The sequence below is a fragment of the Cupressus sempervirens genome, chromosome 9 (genome assembly GCF_028749045.1).
Source record: "Cupressus sempervirens isolate cs-2001-9-10 chromosome 9, ASM2874904v1, whole genome shotgun sequence".
NCBI lineage: Eukaryota > Viridiplantae > Streptophyta > Pinopsida > Cupressales > Cupressaceae > Cupressus > Cupressus sempervirens.
The window spans coordinates 792,623,036-792,646,017 of record NC_143126.1 but is presented as its reverse complement, the minus strand read 5'-3'; positions in this window follow the sequence as shown (position 1 = coordinate 792,646,017).

Sequence of the window (22,982 nt, the reverse complement as noted above, 5' to 3'; positions counted from 1 at the left end):
CCTATTTGGTATGGCCCATATACCATTAAGAAACAAGTTGGTGAGAAAGCTTTTGAACTTGATTTGCCACAGTTTTTGGGATTACATCCAATTTTTAATGTGGAATTGTTGCGACCTTATTTTCCTCCATTATTGGATATCTCTCAAGCTGCTAAACATATTCGTGCTACCGAATTGAATCCATCCACTACTAATCCATTACAATGTGATCATGTCACTAAAGTCATGTTGAAATCTTTGAGAAATAAAAAAATTCCTCTATATAGGGTGGTTTGAGCTGGTCATTTCTCTCATCAAGGCAAGCGGTTAACCAAGGAACAACTTGGAGCATAATTTCCTCATCTATTATAGAAGATTAATGCAATGAGGCCCATTGATTCTCAAAGAGGGAGGAACAATCCAAATTATATAGAAGTTCATATTTTTGAAACTATTTTGTTCATATTTTAATTTTTTGTCTAGGTCTTTTTAATTGGCTTTCTCAGAGGTCTTCTCCTCAAAATTTCAAGGAAAAAATTTCATTAGTCCCTAACAAAATAATTGAAGGCTTTCTATTTTAGGGACTAAAATTAGATTTTTAGTTTTTCTTTCCAATGGTGTAAACAGTTCTAAATTTTGAGCTCTAGGTCAAAAGTTATGACCTCAACAAGTTGGGGTAATTAAACACCTAGTTTTGATTAGCTTTAGTTAAATATTGTTGTTTTTATTATACATAAACATTTCAAATTCTTGGCTATGGTGACTTTTGATGTTCCATCATTGTATATATTCTTATATTTTTGAATAGTATGATGGCTTTTGGTTTGCATACAACTCTTTCAAGTTTGTGTAAGTTTTTCTAGAAATTGAACATTTAAATCACATATTTGATTCCCACTAGATATTGTGTTTCATCCCACTTCTTAAAATCAAATCAATGATTCAAAGATGGATGATCTTAATCACATTGTTAATCAAGTGGATCATGTTCAATCTATATATCCACCTCAGGTTCAATCTCAAATTCCATGTCAACTCAACCAAAACCTAAGCCTTAATTGAAGACTCAACCTAAACATCAAAAACACCCTAAGAATAAAAGACCTTGGGAAATTTTGATTACCTTTGATGATTCATAAGACTATTAAAGCTCCTAATGGTCCCCTTTATATTTATGCTATAATTTCTTACATACCTACTTGTAGTTGTCTTGTTGATTCTACATCTCGAGTCAATGTTATTACTGAAGAAAATCTTTATAATAACATCTTTTTATGAAAAAATTAAAATATGATTCTTATGATACATCTAATGTGTGGATTCAAAATTATAATGGTTTTATTTATCCATCATTTGGTTTTATTAATTTATAGGTTAAACTTTGTGGTAAAACTGTGAACACTACCTTTGTTGTTGTTCCCCACTTTTGATTAGTTTCAAGCTAAGCTTGGTTTACTGTGGTTAAACACCATGCATGCTCTTGCTTCGCTTATCCATAAATGTCTTAAATTTTTTTATGATGAATAAGTAAATATGGATAATCATAGTTTATATCACCCTTCTAGGCCCAAAGATTGTGCTATCCTTGATTTCTTTTAGCCTTCATTACCTAATTCATGTCCTTCTCGACCTGATCATCTTTTTCGCTCATATCAAGCCTATAAGCATTGTAAGATTCTAAAGTTAATCTTACCTCCTATAGATATTAACCATGGTATTTTTTCCACACCTTCCATACATCCTTTATCCATGGCTTCTACATTTGTTAATCAAGCTCCTACTATTGCTTTTCCATCTTCTGATAATCCTATTAATCCTCCTATAGAACCTGTGAAGGATCCAATAATTTTCTCCTCTTATTTCTCATCACATTTCAAACAAGACAGAAAATAATTAATTTTCTAATGAACGTCATAAGAAGAGTCATGCTCAAGCTAAAGCTTGTAATTTTGTTCTTCAAAAATCTTTACCTTCTTTGGATAAACCTATGCATGATGTGTTTGAAGAAGTTGTTGCTAATAATGATGTTAAGATGCATGATTATAATGATTCCATTCATATCTTAGATCCTATTTTGATTAATCTAGATGAAGAAGATACTCTTGATGATCCTGATGATGTTAATGATGAGTATGAGACTATTGACTTTGATATATATTTACCTAATATGTTTTCATCACAATTAAAACTTACACCAAGTATCGAACATTGTGATTCTCAAGAGGATCCTTGTTTAGAACTGGCTATTATTCCCATTGTGTTGGATATAGTCCCTCTTGCGAGTTACCAACCTTCCCTAAATGATTTAGAATGTAAGATGGGGAGAGTAGGTGGCACACTTGATTGTCTTGTCCTTTATGGTAGCTTTGTTGTATGTTTTCCTATTGTACTGTGCTTCTCCCATGATGTGTTTGCTAAATATTGTTAAATTCTTTTATATGACCCTTGTGGCTCTATTGGTGCAAGGTGATAAAGGAATCAAACCTTTTGTACCATTCCTCTATATGTATATCTATCCTTGCATATGTTGTTTCATGTTATGTTGTACTTGTGCTATTATTTGTAAATGTTTCCTTTTGTAATCTACTTGGATCTTTGACTTGGTAGCATTGATTCTTTTTGATCTTCAAGTCATGGTCCAAAAAGATTATTCTTCATATTTCTTATGTGATCTTTCCTCCTTTATGATTGTAGTTCTACTTTATTTGGAGAATGATTCTAATTCATTTGCAATAATATCATATATGTATTATCTTATGATCATACTGACCCCATGGCAGGTAGATCCCTTCAGTGTTCTTTGTATGTTTATGTGGTAGTTCCCTTGATTTGTCTTCGTCTGGGGAATATCATAGTGGAAACATAACCAATGGAGTTTTTAATGTTTCCATTAAAGCCATTGCTCCTGTTAAAGTGTTAGCAGTGACTTTAATGTGGGGGCATACACTTTGCTCACCTATTGCACACATGCACTTTTCAATATACATATATTATTTTTCAAGATAACTTTTCTCCCTTCTTGGATTAGTGACTAATCCTTAAACCATGGATTTATATTTTAGGATCTCTTGATCCCTCCAATTTCAAATTTTTTGATCCCTTAAGGTCCAAGGTGCCCTTAAGAATGGATCTCTTTTGCTTTTGGTTTTACTCTTATGGAATAGAATATTCTTGAGGGTGAATCCTTGATGGGTTGACTAGTGAGTAGCTACATTCACTAGGTGGTTCAATTACATCTTTCTAGTTTTTCTATTTCCTTTTGTGGTTCACAATTGGACATAAGTTCTCATTGGGCGAGATAATCACATTTTTAATCTCTTTCTCTTTTTCTAGAGATGTCTCTCTTATTGTGATCTTGGAGCTGACAAAGACTTGAGTCCCTAGGGGCTTGAGGATCCCTTTGTCCCTTTAATTTTAATAATATTATCTTTTCATTATGATCTCCTTTACCACAAGTTTGCATCAAGTACATACTCTTGCTAAAGACAGGGCTTGATGTATCATCTTAAAATAGAAGCACTTTGATGATAAGAATATTTAGCCCTCTGAGTAAGTGGTCTGGGGTCATTTCAAACACTTTGAATAGGTATTTTCATGGATTTGGCTATTTCCCCCTCCTTATTCTTTTCTACCCCTATTTCTAGCCTTTTTTTGACAACTTTCTCTAAGAATCTGAAGACTTTGATTTTTTGGTTCAATGATTACCTAATGGGTCAAGGTCAACCTCAACCCTGACATAGGTCATGGATGACCTCAACCTTGACCTAGGGTAGAGTTGACCTCAACCTTGACCCTAGGTCCAAATTTCAAGTTCTAATGGTTTTAGGATGTTGGGCTTCAAAGAGTTTCATTTTCCTACATTTGGGTGTCTATTTCAAGTTTTAGAATGGTAAACTCTTAAATTGCATTTAATCTAGGCCCATTTCTAGGGGTTAAGGTTAATTGTGATTTAGTTCTCTAATGTCAGCCTCTCTAGAAGTTTGCGCCCTAAATCACTATATAAGGAAGTCTTCTCCTTTCATTTTTTCCATAAGGTGATATTACAAGAGAAAGAGATAAGGAGAACATAATAGACAATCCGTTATTTTTATATGCAAGCATTGATGCATTCAAGTATTCAAGCATTCAAGCATTAAGGGATTAAAGCATTCAAGATCCAATTCATCAAGGCAATCCATTGTTAGCCATTGAAGGATTCAATCTCTATGGAGCCCTCTTATTGAATATTTCTGCATTCACATTCATCTAAGATTCTTCCAATGCTAAGATCCATTCAAGATTAGTTTTGAAGATCTAATGTGATTGATTTGGGACATCCTACATTCATTTGGAGCATCCATACTTGTGGATTCAAGGATTCGAATCCTCCACAAGGATTTCACCATAAGCAAGGTGAATAGTTCCATTTACTTTGTTTATACATATTGTAAATTCAATTACATTTCAAGGTTGATTCCAAGTTGGGGTTTGACCAAGGAAAACCTCCTATCCAAATTAAAAAGTCAATTTTTTGAGATATTGGGTGTTGAACACATTGCATAATACTGTTATATTGTATTATTTTATTTTATTATGTAATGTTGCACCTAGATGGATGTAAAACATGGAAAGATTCCCATGGGATAAAATTGATTAGATGTATTGTAACATTGTGATAATATTTGATATAATTATTTAATATTGGAGAAAAGAAATAAAATTCCAATATTAAATGTGGGGTCAATGGATTAGGTAGCACATGGTTTATGTAATACCACTTGGTGGTTTTGTGGGACTTGCTACTATGTAAGAAGCCACAAGGGTAGTTGTTGGTGTGTGAAGGGAGGAGATAGAAGGGCAAAAGGGAAAGAGTCTACCAGGACAAGACTTGACAAGTTAGGCAAGGGAGCATTTGTGAAGGTTGTAAGCATGGCATGTGATGTGTGGATTCATGCTTGTTCATATAGATTACTTGGTGGTGGCTATGGCTTTGAAGGCTTCCATGGTTGTATTGCAATTGTATTTTTTGCTGAATAATACATGTTGATGGATGCTTCTAGAGGCTAGGTTTTTCCCTCAATGAGGGCTTCCTAGGGTATATCTTGTGTCACATTTTGTGGGTATGTTGTCTATTCTTTTGCATGTAGATTTCAATTGCATATTTATTTCAAATCTATTATGGGTTATGTAGAAATGATCATATTCTTTGTTGCAAGTTTCCTTACAAGTGGTATCAGAGATATGGTTGTGTTGTTGTAACCCTATATTGAATCTATGAGAATACACAAGAGGATAAAAGAAAGGGCAAGATATATGAGTTGTTAATAACAAATCTGAGAGTTTTGAGTTTGCTATTATGATGGGATGTTGGTAGATTTTGGACATGTGAAATTGTTGGACAAATGGATTTTTTGGATGTTTCATTTAAATGAGGGTTTTAGGGGGGATCTTGCATAAATGACCTCCTAGGTAAAAATAAACCTCACCATTGGACTGGGGTCACTATTTTCATAAATTTTCATATATAATACTCCCTAGTTTGGCCATGTTCAGAGGAAATGAAAGAGTTTTTTAGTTTCATCCTGTGATTGTTGTCAAATTTAATCCTGTCAAAATTTTTGTCACAAAAAAAAAATCACAGTGAAAATGGTAAAAAAACTATCTTAGTAAAATGGCCATAACATTCTCTGAGGATATTAGACTTCAGACTTCTTACAAGCATTGGAAAGCTAATTTAGAGACTACAACATGGTGTAGGTTTGGATCTATGATTTTGAATTTTTTTAGGTTTTAAGAGCTTGAAAGTTAGATGTTGTTTTTTTGGAAGATAGATTAGGGCATGACTTGAGCATACAGAGTTAGATTTTGGACATTGAGTTGTCAACGAAAAGATTTTGGAAAGCTTTACACATTGATTTAGATTTGGTGTAGGTCTGACATGATTTATTTGGTGATATATTAATCTTAAAAATTTATGATATATATTGACTATGGTAGCATTGTGAGTTTATGAAATTGTATGTTTGGAGATTTAAGATTTGATGTCATTGTATTCTTAGTTCATATTTTATATTTATCTCATGATGATATGGTTATCAATGTTTGATTTGGATATGTATGATGACTTGTTGTGTCTACAAGTTGTGCAATGTTGTAAGCAGTCTATACTTAAAGGTTGCATTTATGGCTTGGATATGGGTTGTCTTTGCCCATATATCTTTCATTATTGATGTATATTTAGATTGGTGATTTGGATTTAGGTTGTCTATAGTCATGGTGGAGGATTGTGGTTGACTATTCTATGTTGGCAGGTTGGACATATTGAGAGTCAGATGCTCGATTCATGGATGTGATCATGGTGCCATGCATTTTGGCATAACATGATTAGATATGTAGGTACATCCTTGATGTTCATTGGCTTGGATTCCTGATTTGGTTATGGTGGTATATCTCTTGTTTGAGGATCATGGTTATTTGATTTCTTTTGAGGAGCTCATGATGTACACTTTGAGTTGTTTGATGATTTGATGCCTTGGTTAATTCTCATGGTTAGATAATTTTTTTTATCATGATGCCATGGATAGCTTGGATACATGGTTTAGTGAGAGCTTATGATAGTGATGGGGTGACATTGCAGGATTAGTTCTTAGTTTGGTTTGTATCTTCTTGGTTTGGAGATCTTGGTTTCATTTGGTATTGACACTTTGGTTGTGTGAGTTTAGACCTAGAGGATCTTCATGTAGGAGATGGATTTTATGATGCCATCGCTGATTTGGTACCATGGTTGAGTGGGATTTTTTTGGCATTGATATATTTATTGAATGTTTTCAAATGTTGGAGGTTTGTTCGAGATCCTATTGCTATAGAAGCATCTTTAATATTTGCATGGTGCACTTGTTATCTTTATGGTGTGTGAAGATGGTTAGATCTTGAGGACTCATTGGATTCTTGGTTATCTTCATGGTGTGTGGAGATGGTTCTTCATGGTATGTGGAGATGGTTTTTCTTCATGGTGTATGGAGATGTTTGCATCTTGAGGACTCACATGGTTCTTGGTAAAGGTATAGTTTATGCTTTCATTTAACATGTTATCTTTGGTGTAAGGATGATTTCATTATTATGTCATGGTATACTCTTGATACACATTTAGAGTTTTTTTTTTGACATGTTATGGTATGTTCATATGGAGCATGTATGTTCATATGGATCATGTTATCTCTTTGGTTGAGATGGTTAGATCATGTTGTCATGTTCATGTTCTCGAGCCCATGGTTGAAACTTTGACAATGATCTTGATTTAGTTTCTTGGTATTGAGTACACTAATCATAAGATGGATACTTCATGATATTGATATGTTACATTTGGAGTTGGAATGGATTGATTGTTTATAGGTGCTCATTGATACTTAGAGATGGTGGTGATTCAGATTTCTCTTAGATTAGAGATGTATTTGTTGGGACAGTTATTTGGTTTCAGCAAGAAGTCTGAGGGACATTCATCTGATATGGACTTGAGAGGATATTGTTCATAGTTGAGTCTTGGTTGGAGACTTTGTTACTATAAATAATTAATTACTATTTACACTTTACTTAAGTTTACTTAGGTGAATGCATTATCTAGACACCTAGGAATATGCATTGTCATATGAGTTGTCTTGTTGACAACATAAGAGTTAGCAACTAATTTAAGCACATGGTGTCTACAACATCTCTATATAAGATACACCTTGTCATGCTTATTCTCTCATTTTTGCACATACATTTATGCATAATGGAGGATAATCCACTTTTTGTGGACATGTACTTAGTTTTCGTGCTTATCTCCTTGCTCACTCCTAGACATTCTAGAAGCATTCTAGAGGCCTTTATATACATGCACTTCTAGTGTGTATGTACATGAGACACATGAGATACATAAGGAAATCATCTATCATTGAATAATATGATATCCAAAGAATTAGTTATTCATTCTCATATTGTTATGATCATACATCATTTGTTCAATATTGTGGTAAGTCTTGTGCTTCTTGATCTTGGCGTTATTTTTCCCTAAGGAAAATCCTTCATGGTATCATATCTATACCAAATTGGATATCTTGATGAGCATTCTCATTCCCTACTCTTGGTCTACTCGGTAGTTTTTCTACTTGAGAGGTATAGCCCATTATTTCTCTTAGGTGCATTATGCTTGTCTTGCATAGATATGGATCTTGAGCTATGGTACATTCTGGAGGGTTCATTTGAGAGATGGTTTAGCATTGGTTATCTCTAGTTGCATATGTTGTTATGTTGGTTGAGTTTGGGAGATGGTTATATATTGGGGATATTCCTTGGATTAGGAATAATTATTCCTTGGTTTAGGAATGATTTATGAGTTTGATCTTCTTGTGAGAGGCTTGTATCCATGATTAGTTATATGATATGGTTTGGGTGTTTATTGTGGTATCTTGGTTAGGTTTTTATGGAGGAGATCATCCTTGTACAATTTACATCTAGAGGTGTGTGTAGAAGAACACGATACAAGTTATTATTTGCATTGTTTCTCTTTGGTCTTGGTTATCTTCCTAGATGTTCAATTTCACTTACATTGGATTTGATATTGGGTAGAGATTGTGATCACTAGTTTGTGCTCATAAATATCATGTCAGGGATGACATGGTTATTCCTTTATCTCTTTTCTCTATTGGTTGTGGAGAACTTGGGAGAGCATTGGAGACTTGTCATGAGATTTGTTCTTGTAGCTTATTGGTTTATGCATAGTAGATGTCCTTGATACTACATGGATTCACTTCTTTAAGATGTTGGAGTGGATTGATTATAGATTTGACGTTATCTTTTATAGTGGGAGCTTCTTGTTAAATATGTGGTAGCTATTGCTCTTGAGGAGGCTTGTGATTGTAGGTTATAGATTGGATATGTTGATGATATGAGATTCACTTGGTATACCTTTGGAGGTATGGATAGTTGGATGGGTTCGGCACTTGTTGTGGATGATATTTCAGCTATGGATATTTTGACAACTACAAATACATATGATTACCTTTGGATCATATTTTTTATGCTTGGAATTTTAGTTGGTATAGGATTTTATGATCTTCTAATGCAACAGGGTTGGGTGGGTTTCTCTTTGTATGGCTTCTATGTATGTTTAGTGGCAATGGTATAATAGAAGGTGAGATCATTCATGTTTGAGATGGTGGATACTTTGATTTTTTTGCGGGTACTAGGATGGAGCACACAATGTACTTTGATCCATGATGGTGTATGTGCTGGGAGAGATTGTTCCCTTGTTCATTTATGTGGCTATGGACCAACCCTATGAAATGTATACAAATATTGAAAATATTCAAGACTAAGCTAAGTTACTGAGAGGGGAGGGGTGAATCAATAACTTCTAAGACTTTTATCAATTTTAATAAACCAATTGCCATTTAATTCATCACATATGATCTAATTGCATGCATGAGAAACTAAAAATATATAAACATCCACAACACTTAAACACAATGATTTGATGACCCAAAAACCTTCCAAATAGAAAGTAAAATTGGGGTGGAGATGAAACCCATAAACTTTAGTATTGCAGTATAAAGTTGGCCTGTTGAGGCTTTCATTGATCACTTCTGATGATCTGCCCTGTTAGGAGAAAATAGGACCGCTAAGTCCACCTTGTGAGAGGATTTGCAAACATACAATGAAGTATGTACTTAGTAAAGAGATTTAGAAAAGACTATTAGGTCTACCTTATTAAAGGATTTTGACTGATTCACCTATTAGGATGAAGCAATAGATCTCTAACTTGCAACTGAGTTTTCTGATAGAGATTTCTTGATATACTAATCACCTTTCTATGATAGATTTTTCACTACTACTTATGCTGATATGGCCTTCATAAATCTTTATTTTCTACTTACATTTGCATTCTTGCACTTGTATTACATATTCATTACATTCCATACTTCTTTGATATGATACAATACATCACATATATATACCAATCCAATTTACAAAATTACAAACTGAACTATGACACAAGTTAACACAAATATGAAAAAGTCAACAAATATGAAGATACTCAGGTTCTGAAGACTAACTCAGTGAGGTTCTGATACTTGACATCTACTGTCACTGCTTGGCATCATCATGCTCTTGGTGAATGTAGAAGTTCAGTCCATACTAATCACTTTCAAGTAGTCTTGAACTCAGTCTGCACTAGTGACTTGATGGATATAGTACAACTTGGCAAATACTGAATCACTTGGTTACCATGGAGTGGATCAGTCAACACTACCTTCACAATGCATGAACTAAGAACTCGGTAGACATTGCAATGCTTGGTAACCACTAGCTTCACATCACATGAACTGCAAACTTGATAACCATTGATAAACTTGTTGTACACTGAATTGCTTAGTTTGCATTACTGAACTTCACACTAACTAAATCTGCTTGGTAACCACTAGAAATAGTCTAAATGAGTCGATAGTGACTGTAGAAGCTCGATGGCTACTGAATTATATGGAAAACATTGTAAACTATTCAATGAGCTTGGTAGCTATATACAATCTGAATAAGTGTGTGTCACTAATAATAAACTTGACTAATATGTAGACAATCTTCCCCTTTGGCATTAGTGACAAAAACACTTATTAGCCCAAAATTGAATAGCTTGTACTCATCACCATGTGATACTAGCTTGCTCTATTTTTGAGATTTTTCAAAATTGATCTTTGTGAGATATATACAGAGTATATTTATATCATAGCATATATCTCCCTATATGATGGAGACACAACCCAAATACAAAATGGACACAATAGGAAAGGGAAAAACTTTATTAACTATGAAAATATGCCAATACACTTAGTGCAGAGGAAAAAGGCTCCAAAACATGCCCTATGGGCTTACAATAGTATAAATCTGGAGATAATTTCTTCTCCTAGTACCTTCTCTCAAACTCCACTCCGAACTGCCTTTTACAATGCCAAAAATGTTCTTAAATAGACCCCAAAGGGTTAAGGATTAGGAATACATTCTAGAAAGTGCTAGTTGGCATCCAATGCCAAAATGGAAGTCTCCAGAAGTCACTTTAGAAGTCCGTGCAAAATTAGAAGAATCCATAAATGGTAGCCAAACTTTCGGGAGGCATAAATTTTGAATTGTAGCTCCGATTGATGAATTGTTTACATTTTCAGAAAGCTCTTGGAGTGCTCTATAGCCCTATGGACCAGCTTTGCTTATCCCCCATTTTTTAGGCCTGTATGAGGTCATTTAGTGTGACAAACCTAACTTTGAAGCATTCTTAGGAGGTCTCCAAAAACTAAAAAACTGCGATAACTTTCAAACCTTGCAACCTTTTGACCTAATTCTTTTTCTGGAATGTTCTAAATTATAATTTTAATCATCCCTCCAATTTACATCTTCTAGCTCACCATAATTATGGCTTGATTACATAGTCCTATTTTTCTAGCATTTACATGTATTCCAAGGTGCTTAAAAACTCTAACCTAGAACTTGATAGTGGAACTATGAGAGTTGGGACCTTTTTTTGACCCAAATGGGTATCTAGAAATGAAAACACATGAAAAAGAAACTATGTCTAGGTAAATTTTTTTGGGTGACATAGGATTGCCCTTATACCTCTAGATGCTCCTGCATCACTATACTATGTAATTTATTATGCACATGAAACTTTTCTCTTATATACATATCTCCCCCTATAACTCTACTCTTCTCCCTCTTTAAATTTTCTCCCATATCTCATCTCTTCCTTTAACTCTACTCTTCACTATGTAATCTATTATGCACACAAAATTTTTCTCTTACATACATATCTCCCCCTGTAACTCTTCTCTTCTCCCTCTTTAACTTTTCTCCCATATTTAATATCTTCCTTTAACTTTTCTCTTCTCCCCCTTTTTGATAGTAATGCCAAAGGTTTATTCAACATATTTACACAGAGACACCAAAATGAGATAAGAATTCAAAGTGTACCTTGAGGGTAATTGCCAATGTTTTATCCCAATTTTCCTGTAAGACCTTACATGTCTGAATGGCAATTTGTGCTTCTATTGAGAGTTCAATCATGTGATCATCAGCAAAGAAGTTGTTGTCATGGGTTAGGGTCTCTGATTAAACAATGTGTTTCTGCATAGAATCCATGATAGGAAGGATCACATTTTGGATATCAACCAATGTGGAATGGATCCTTACTTCTTCTCTTAACAACTACGCTTGCATATTTGACAAAAAATTGATCTTTTAAAAATGTACAGAGCTTGAACTAGGTTCAAGTTGCAATTGTTGAGCACTTGCCTTAAGATCAGTATCAATTTTGGACAATTAGTCCTTAACTTCTTTGGTATACTTAGTGACATCACATAGCTTAGCAAAAAGTGATGCACATTAGAATAGGACACTTCAAGATTGACCAAAATTGTTGATAATTCAACTTTATCAATAGCTCCAACACTTTATTATTAAAATTCTTTTTTTCTTTTTCAATTAATTTCTCTTGTCCCTTGATGCCCTCTTTAAACTTTTGGACTGCCTCCTCAAGCTGAAACAAAATAGGTTGAGAAGAATCAACCTCAATTCCAATAGCCTTAGTCAAAATGTTCCTAGCATCATCTAATATCTTATATTCTCTGTTCTTCTTTCAATTTTTTCTACTTGGCCTTTTTCTGAAGAAGTTCACCAACCATGTGCATTTGATTTGCAAAAAGATTGTAGAAATCCCATTTGGGAATTTCTATTTCTTCATTTAGATCTATATCTTCTTCTATTTCCTTTCCTTTTAAAAACTTTGTACTTGGTTGAAAGTTAGGTTCAACTGTCATTGTACTTATTGCCTTAGTACCCAGAATGGAAACAATGGTAGACATACTTAGGCTTGTAGTAAAAACTATTATAGCACTAACTGGTGGAATACTAATAGAGATGCTAGAAGAATCCAAAATTGATGAAGCCAAAACAGTAGAATCCAAAACTAGAGTGCTTACCATGGATGAGCTCAAAACTGAAGAAGTCAAAATTGGAGAGGAGATGACTAAAGAACTCAACTTAGGAGATGAAGGAGTAACCTATAGCTTAGTTGATGAAGTGGAAGTCACTTCTATCAATGATATGCTGAGCTGTGTTGGGGTGAAGAATGATTGGACATTTGATGTATCTGATGTAGTCACAACCACACTTGCTGAAGCTATCTCCATACTTGATGTTGTCAAGGGTTTTCTTAGGGAGTGAGGAAGTGAGGCAATGACTATAGCTACTATCTTTATTGGGTTAGTCTCCTCATCATCTTCCTTATCTTCCTCTGTAGCTTCGACACCTTGCTCCTCTTCTTCTTCCTTTTCTTTAGCTAATTGCTCCTTATACTCTTCATAATTAACATTAACATAAGGAGTTGATCCTTCATCATCCTCTTCATCCTTACCTTCTTCTTCTTCATCATCCTTTACATCCACTAGGCAGGCACTTGGTTTATGAGGATGATAAATGTTCTTCCACATGTTTGTAGCATTCTTAACTACATGCTTTATATCTTTGATCAAAATTAAACATGTATTAAACCTTAGAATCATTTTATCTCCATTTTCCCTTAAAGATTCTTTTACCTCATCATCTATCATGGTTAGTAGTAACTGCCTCAGGGTTTGTGCATAAATGTCTTTTTTTGTTTGCATTGCAAAGTCCCATCTTGGCTTTTTTTTTCTCTAACAATTCATTAGAGATTTGGGAGGCGATCTGGTTTGGTGAGTACTTCCATTTGCCCATCTTGGTCAACACCATTTCTTCAACCTATTTCTGCTCATCCTCTATCCTTGTCTCATACTTTAAAGATTTGAAGTTTATTATACTAGAACCTTCTTCCATTTGTTTCAAATTTTCCTTAAAAGGTGGGAGGAGGTCTACTAAGAACAATATCACTTCCTTTCTTCTTGGACCTCCTTGTGAAGATTGCAGTGGATGGCTTTGGAGGCTTGGTGATGATCACCTTGCCCTTTTTCTTCAAAGGTTCTTCTTCTTGTTCTTTTTCTTATTCACCCTCTACCTACTCTTCATCTTCACCTTTACCCTCGGCTAACATGAGAGGTGCACTAGATTTTCAGTTTTGGCTATCCTCCTCTTTCCTTTGTTAACTACTTGAGGTAGCTTCATTTATAGCTCTATTCTTGCCTTTGCTTCATCATAGGTACCAAAGTAAGGGGCCTTGGGATCTGCAGGTTCATTGACAAGTGCTTTAATGATATCCTTGGTCTCATCAATGTTTACTTCATAGACAAGAGGCTTTACCCCTATAGTTCTAGGCTTGACTACCTAGATGTATACCTTGTCACAAACAACCATAAAACACACATCATCCTTGTAATCCTAAACTAACTTCTTAGGTATCCTAAACCTATTGTTCATTTTGTCTTTAAACATGTCAACGTAGTTTTCCATGATGTTGCAATAGTTTTCTCCCATTTTTGCAATGTATTCATTTATTTGGTACAATATTGGCACATCCTTTGTCTAGACCACAATGCCTTTAGAAGGGAAAAACTTTTGCACATAAAAGAACAAACATGTTAACAAAGAACCAAGTTTCCATGGGTTATTCTTGGAGTTGCTAATACTTTCCATATTCTTATTGAATTGTCTTAGTAACAACTTGGTGAGGTCATAAGACAAGTTATTCTTCACCACTTTGTACGCCAAGTCCACAACTTCACATGATACAATGTCAAGATGGCTTGACCTATATATCTTGTGAGCTATGACATGAATACCAAACTTGAGTTCTGCATCTATGACATTGCTTATTTTCATGCCTTTTCTATCCCACTTTGCTAGGGTTTTCTTTTCCAACTCAGCTTGACCTAGGGTTTTGGTGGTTTTAGCTTTGGCAAGCATGGGAAGACCAGTGATTCAATGAATCATCTTTTTGGTTATCAATATTGGCTGCTCAAACCATAATTGACCACTTTGCACCTAGATAAGAATATACCTAATCCATTTAACTTGAAACTCTCAAGGCATATGGGGAATGTGAGTTAAACCTTTTGTTTCCAAATGTTGATGCTCAGGTTTGAGGGTTCCATGAACACACAACTGAGCTAGGGCATCATCCATCTCAAGAGTACCAATTTCTTGAATTGCACATTTGAAATGAGTTCTAATGTCATTAACAAGAAGTACCTTGGGATGGATTTGTGATTGAGCTCCGCTAGGGTCTAGGGTTTCTGTAACTGCGAGCACAAACCAACATATCAAAACTTTTCTCTACCTTGTTGCTGCTACTGGATGCCATTTTCACCCAGTAGCTTGAGAGAACTTTGAAAATGATTGCAAGGAATTTTCTCAAGTCACTTGATCACACTAAAAATAGCACTCCGCAATAGCTCTTCAAAAATTCATAGTGAAAAATAATTTTTTCTTATGCCTTTTGTTAAATTTTTTTCCATTAGTGCTTAGTATAGTGTAGATGAGTTAACATAATGCTTGACAGGGTATCATCTACTACTCTATCTTGATCACTCGGTGAAGTCTTCATGACTTGGTAACCATAAGTGCCTATGTTACTCCTAACCTTGCTTGGTAGAGTCTATGACCCGACCTCACTCGGTAGAGAAGGTAACTTGATAATAACTAATACAGATCTTTCTTAATGATCCCTTTGTATTTTGCATATGGATTTGGATCTTTATCACCTTTCAATTGAAACTAATTATGATGTCTTCTTTGATAGCTTGGTTCTAGTTCTTCCTTAAGAACTTAATTAGAAGTGATAGAGTCACCTAATTCTTGAGTGAATTGACCATCATTACTTGGATTAGTATCCTTAGTAGACTTAGAAATCCATTTCTCTCTCATCTACTTTTAAATATTATTAGATTTTGCCTTCTTCTCATCTTCAATCTTACCAATATTCATACAATTCTTAACAATATTACCAAGTTTTGTACAAATGTAATATCTTATAGTGGTATCCCTTTTTTTCATATGATGTTTAACATAATTCATACCGACGTGTACATATTCTCCATAGTAATGACATCTACACTAGGTATTGTAATCCCAACCAAATATTGCTTTCACAATTTGCTCTACAGGATTTAATGTCTTTGTTTTGCATTTTGATGCCATGTGTCCATGTTTCTTGCATTGATGATAGTTTCCTTCAAATTTTGGTTTGACCATGCTGATTGTAGTTGTAGCATTTTCCATTGAATTTTTCTTTTCTATTACTCCAACATTTGTTATAGATGTATGACCTATCTTACCACAATGATTGCAAATAGGTCTTTGATTCCTTTGAGAACCTTGTTCAGAGGATTCACCTTCTTCTTTGTATCCAATTCTTGCTTTTCCTTTTTGTCTATAAAGGTTTTGCTCATTTAGTTGAACCATGTCTGCTCAAGATTTCATCATCCTTTCATTGATTTGCTTCTCAATGTTTAGGTCATTTTTCAATCTTTCACTGATTTGCTTTTAAGATCTTAGCTCATTTCTTATTCTTTCATTGATTTGTCTTTCTGAATGTAGATCATTCCTTAATCTTTCATTAATCTATCTTTGACTCATGATTTCCTCATTTGCATTGAAGATTTGATCCATAAGGTCTACATGCTGAAGGGATTGGTTATAGATCTCATTGTTCCTTCCATCCATTTCTTCTTTTATCTTGTTCCTCTGTTCCAAGATTTCACATAGCCTCACTAACTGAATTTCTTGTTCTCTATTACGCTCTCTTACTTCTTCTTATAGGAAACCATTCTTTTCTAGGAGTTCTTTGATTTCATCATGTAAGAATTTTCCTTAGGGTAGAATTCACCCAAGACCAAGGAACTCAAACACAAGCACAATAGTAGACCAAAGAGAGAGTATGATCAAAATGATGATATATTCATTCAATATTCCATATAAAAGTACACTAGGAGTTCTTGTATATAAAGGCCTTGGGAGAGCTTCTAGAATGCGTAGATGTCAACACCATGATAAGTCATACAACTAGGCACATATCCACTAGATATGGGTTATCCTCCATTAAGCACATGAGTAAGTGCAATGATGTGAGGATAAGCCTACAATGGTGTAGCACGCAAAATAATGTTGTAGACAACATGTGGTAAATGGGAGTGTGAATAACTATGTTGTCTACATGACAACTCAATGAATGATGCAAACTCCAGTGTTGTAGACACCATCTGCTGAATTAGAGTTGCATACTTTTGTGTTGTCAACATGACAACTCATAAGAGTACACAAACTACTAAGTGTCTAACCTAAATACATAATAAAATAATGCAATATGATAAAATAATGCATTAACCTAAGCAATTTTAAGTAAAGTGTAATTAGTAAATATGTATTTATACCAACACACCCCTTACGTGCAACTTTAGGGGAATGCACTTAAATTCATAAAATCTAGGATGAAATACATAATGGGTCCTGACTACTAGGCCATGTTAGGTACCCATGTACATAATGAAATGCAATCTATCACAAAGTAGAGAAAGAGGAAAAATCTCATGGGAAAAACCCTCCCCCAAAAAGAGAGATGAAAAAACTAGATGCATGGATGGATGGAGTAATCAAAACCCCCCTATTACAACATAAATCATGTATATACAATAGAGAGAAATGAGAAGAGAGAGAGATACAGGATAGGATCCCCCCCCAAAGAAGAATGTTGACCGATGACTGCTCCAATGTAGAAGCTGATCCAAGACTACAAAATAGTGTTCCTCCCCTTTGGAAGAAGCAATACCAAAGGTACAATTGAGATGCTTTGGTTGTATGTGGAAAGAATCTTGATGATCATTGATGTCTTTGAAACTTGCTCAAATTTCCCTGTGAAGGATGAATGTAGAACCTGTCCCAAAGAACATACTATCTCCTCTACTAATAAAGAGACCTCCTACAACTACTGTACATAAGTATCTATAATCACATCAACCTATAAAGATCGATCATGTAGAGAATGGACATGAGGGTTAGAGTGAGCCCTCACAACAATTGAAGAAGGATCTTCTCCATCAAAGAGAAGATGTATATCATCAATGATGTCCTCCAAATCCACTATGTATGACTCCACAAAAAAACTTGAAATATCTGTGATGTAGTCATCCTCTGATGCTAGAGCATGAAGATTGGGTGTACCCTACTGTGTTGGACCTATCAGTGTGGAAATATAGGCATGTGGAGTGTGCTAATGTCATAACCTTTCACTACAACTATTGATAGAACCCTACATGTCTAAATCTATTGAAGCACTATTGCTGGTGTCACTATTAGTTTCCAAAATGTATGATGTGTAGAGAGGATTAGAGCACAAGCTAGCTAAAATTTTCTCAAAGTGTACATCCTTCTTCACAAAGATCTAATGTGTCTTAGGATCCATAAGTCTATATGCCTTCACACTGCCTTCATATCCTATGAAAGTGCAAGGCATATGTGGTGGTGCCTTGCATCCCCTAGAAGAAATGTTTGCCCATGCTGGACAACTGAAGACTTTGAAGTGTGTCACTACTATTTTTCAACCACACCATACCTCAAATGGTGTCTTTCTATCTAAGATAGGATGAGGAGATTGTTTAAGTATGTGATTGGCAGTGCTGATTGCTTCGACTTCAAGTGATGGATCTAGAGGCTTGGCTTGTATCATACAACTTTTCATAGACTTAAGAGTTTGAATCCTTAGTGCTGCAACATCTATCTTGTGTGGACTAAATGGTGGTGGATTTTGAAGATCAATTCCCCCAAGTTTGCAAAAGTCTTGAATTGGTTTCTTCACATATCTACTTTCATTGTCCATCCTTAGAACTTTGATGGCTTTCCTCAATTTCTATTTAACATAAGTCTTGAATGCTAGAGACTTATCCAACACTTCATTCTTGTGATGAATAAAGTAGAACCAAGTATACCTTGAAAAGTTATCAATGAAAGTAAGTATGTAGCAACCCTAGCTAACTGATGTCACTACAAAAGGACTTGCTAGTACCATGTGAACTAACTGGAGAACAACTGGTGCTCTTGAATACTTCCCTTTCTGTAACTTCTCCTCTAGATGCATATACACTAAACCTATTGAACAATAACCTGTGGAAAATTTGATTGTAGGTAGACTTTTGACCATTTTGTTTGAGCAAAGTTGCTAAAGATAGTGGTAGGCAAGATGACCAAACTGCTCATGCCATAATTGGATTGTGTCAACAAGGCTTTTGAAGGAGACTTGGTCACAAAGTGGGAGAAAGAATACAACCTTTTGTCATGATTAACTTTCTCCACTACAACCATTGAATCATCTTTAAGTCTGTGCACTTTTACTGAGCCAAGAAGGAACTCAACTTTATGACCATCTCCAAGGTGAGTGATTTGGTAAATTGAGAGGAGATTTGAACTTTGGTTTGGAATATAGATAACATCTCTGAACTCTCCGTTATCCATCTCCACATTTCCTTTCCCTTCAACTTCCATTTTTGTATCATCTCTCACAAAGATGCGTGGTACCTTTGATTGCTTCAATGAAGAAAAATATCCTTTTGAAGAACCCATATGATATGAGGCACCTGAGTCAAGAATTCATTCCATTGAAGAACTTGAATTTTCCATGAGTGCTTGCCTTTTACCCTTTGAATCTAAAGAAGATCCTTTCTCCTTATAAGAATTAGGTAGTGGAACATTATTATGTTTCTTCATGATAGAGGTCAACTCATCAATCTTTTTATGATAACACTCATGTTCTTCATGATCCAATTTCTTGCAATAAGAACACTTTTTCTTGTCCTTATTATTGTCTCCCTTCTTATTTGAATTTGAGGACTTGCCTTATTGATTTGATTGTGGTGTTGTCTTTTTTGCATCCTTTGATTTTTTCTTCCACTTCTTATTCTTGCCCTTTCCTTTATTTGAATATTGTCCAGCTAAATGTTGAGAACCCTCATTATTGGCCACCAATGTCTTTGACTTAGGTGAATTGAGAATCCTCATTGATTTCAACTTCTTTTCTTCTTTATCCAATAGATCAACATAATCATCAAATGATACTTTCTGATGGGTAGACCCTAATGTAGTCTTTGAGGTGTTATAAGTAGAAACAAATGTGGAGTACTCATATGACAGCTTGTTATGAATGAGATAAATCAATTTGTCATCTTTGATAGGACTCCCACAATCATTAAGCTTTGTCCTTAGTTTATTCACCTTAATGATGAAATCCTGTATAGAATCAAATCCCTTAGGATATAAGGAGACAAGCTCATCTTCAATTTTGAAAACATCCTCTTTAGCCACTTTTCCATATAGGTTTTGGAGGGTATCCCAAGCTTCCTTGGATGTACGAGACTTCTAAATTTGATACATGATCTTTTCATCAACCCCTAAACAAATATTACTTACGACTTTTCTATCCATTGTTTTCCAATCAGTGATTTCACTGGTAGATACTTGATCACCTGTTGGTTTAGGAAGGGTACTGTCTACATATTGAGAAACTCCTTTATGCATTAAATGACATCAAATTTTAATGGACCATGTAACATAGTTATGGGGAGTTAATTTTGGAAACTTAAAACTTCCCATGATGCAGAAAATGAAAGAAAATTGTAGAAAAGAAAAGAACACAACACCAAGAGTAGCCCCACTTTTCACTAAATCAAGAAAACCCCCCAAAAAAGATGGTGTGGGCACTTCATATGTAGTGCAATTACAATGGCCACTTGCCAATTTTGGCCTTAGTGGACTTTTGATTTTACTTTTTACAACCTTCTTATTGAGTTCAAAACTAGAACATTACAATGTATCTCAAATATACAACAATTCTAAAGATATATCAAATTATTACAATGCAAAAATTGACCTAATTCTAAAAGTGACACTATTGTCCACACAACCTTATAATATGATTGCAAATTTGGAAAGTAGACAAAAAAATAATGCACTTTCAAAAAAACAAAACTTGCTTTCATGTCCAGATGAGCCTATTCGAAGCATTTGAAGTTGCAAAATGTAGGATTGGATGGGTACAATCACCAAAAGATGCAATTTCTAACAAATCCATGCCAAAAAAACTAGAAAAGAGCTACACCACTAAAAAGTTTAGGAAATTCTACCCAAAATAAAAAATTGCACCTGATTTGGAGTCTAGATGATTGAGATATGGCCTCCCAAAGTCAAATTGCAAAATAAAAAATCAATCTGGAGAGGGGTTGCATCAACAAAAGACAAAGTTTAATTTGAGGTCATATGACCGTCATAGTAGTTAAAATTTTCCCTTGAATGGTGGTCAATCAGCTATCAAATTTAGGCGAGTGAACTTGATGACATCAACAAAAAATCCACCCCTAGATGATGTCACACTAACGTAATGCTGATGTCAACACTATACACACATTTCATGGATCGTACAGATGAATTTGATGTGGCTACTTGCATAGACTATTGACAACATGAGGTATGGTTTCTTAAGTGGTTGTTGACTATCCACCATTGTGAGGTGGCCTATGCAATGTGGCAGGTTTCTTTGTCACCATAGGTTATCCATGTGTCTTCAATGTGGTTTGACCACGTGGTAGCTAACTTGCGTACGATGTTAACTATATAAATAGCTGGGGGTGGATGAAAGTGCCACATGGCATTTAGGGGGTGGCTACCAAAAATATGGCAGCAATTGCTAGAGAGGTATTCCACGTTGCCGAAGTAGATTTTGCCTATTGTCAAGAGTGTTTTGTAGTTGTTGACAACTATATTTTGCAGGCTAGAAATCATCTTTTAATCCCACATTCATGTGTGCAAAACACTTTAAATAGTTTAAAACTATTATCCCATGAAGGTAAAATGAAAAGTGGGGCCATTGGTGGAGGATGTGGGCCACTTGCTAGTGAAAGATGTGAGTGGTGCCCAGTTCAGTGGGAATTGAAGTTGGAAATTGAAGGCAATATCGCTACTCGATTATGCAAACTGCTAGGATTTGGATTGAAGCCACCAAATGGAATATTCTCCCAAATTTGTAGGTCTGGGGTGTCACTACCCAATTTTGAAAAAAAAAATTCTCTACTAGTTTGACTGGGCAAAATTTATTTGAAAATACAAATTCAAAAAAGTAGAGAATTATTAGATCGAAAAAATAATAAAATAGATCTAAAAATGACTATACCTGGTTCGTAAATTGGTGCCTTTGGGTGTCAGTTTACAAATTTTTTGCCTCACGATCGACTTTAGCCCAGCATAGGTGAATTTATAGTTGATCTTCACTGAATCAACATTCCAGATGCAATGACAAGGTCCAATTTGGCTCTAGACACTTCCAATTTCTACAAATTCTTTGGATTTGGGTCGAGTTGCTAAAGCATGAATGGTCTTGAATGACTATGTGTAGAGAATTTCCTCAAGCTCTGATACCATGTAAAATTTTTTCTTAGGGCATAATTCACCCAAGACCAAGGAACTCAAACACAAGCACAACACTAGACCAAGGAGAGAGTATGATTAGAATAATGATATATTCATTCAATATTTCATATAAAAGTACACTAGGAGTGCCTATATATAAAAGCCTCTAGAGAGCTTCTAGAATGCATAGAAGTCAGTAACATGATAAGTTACATAACTAGGTACATGTCCACCAGATATGAGTTATCCTCTATTAAGCATAAGAGTAAGTGCGATGATGTGAGGATAAGCCTACAATGGTGTAGCACACAAAATAATGTTGTAGAAAACATGTGCTAAAATGGGATTGCAAATAATTGTGTTGCCTACATGCCAACTTAGTGAATGATGTAAACTCTAATGTTGTAAACACCATGTGCTAAATTAGAGTTGTGTGCTTCTGTGTTGTCAACATGACAACTCATGAGAGTACACAAACTCCTAAGTGTCTCATCTAAATAAATAATAATATAATGCAATCTAATAAAATAATGCATTAACCTAAGTAAACTTAAGTAAAGTGTAAATAGTAAATACATATTTACACCAAAACATCATTTGTTTCATCTGAACTGCTTGAAGGGAAAAGGTCTTCAATTCTTTCT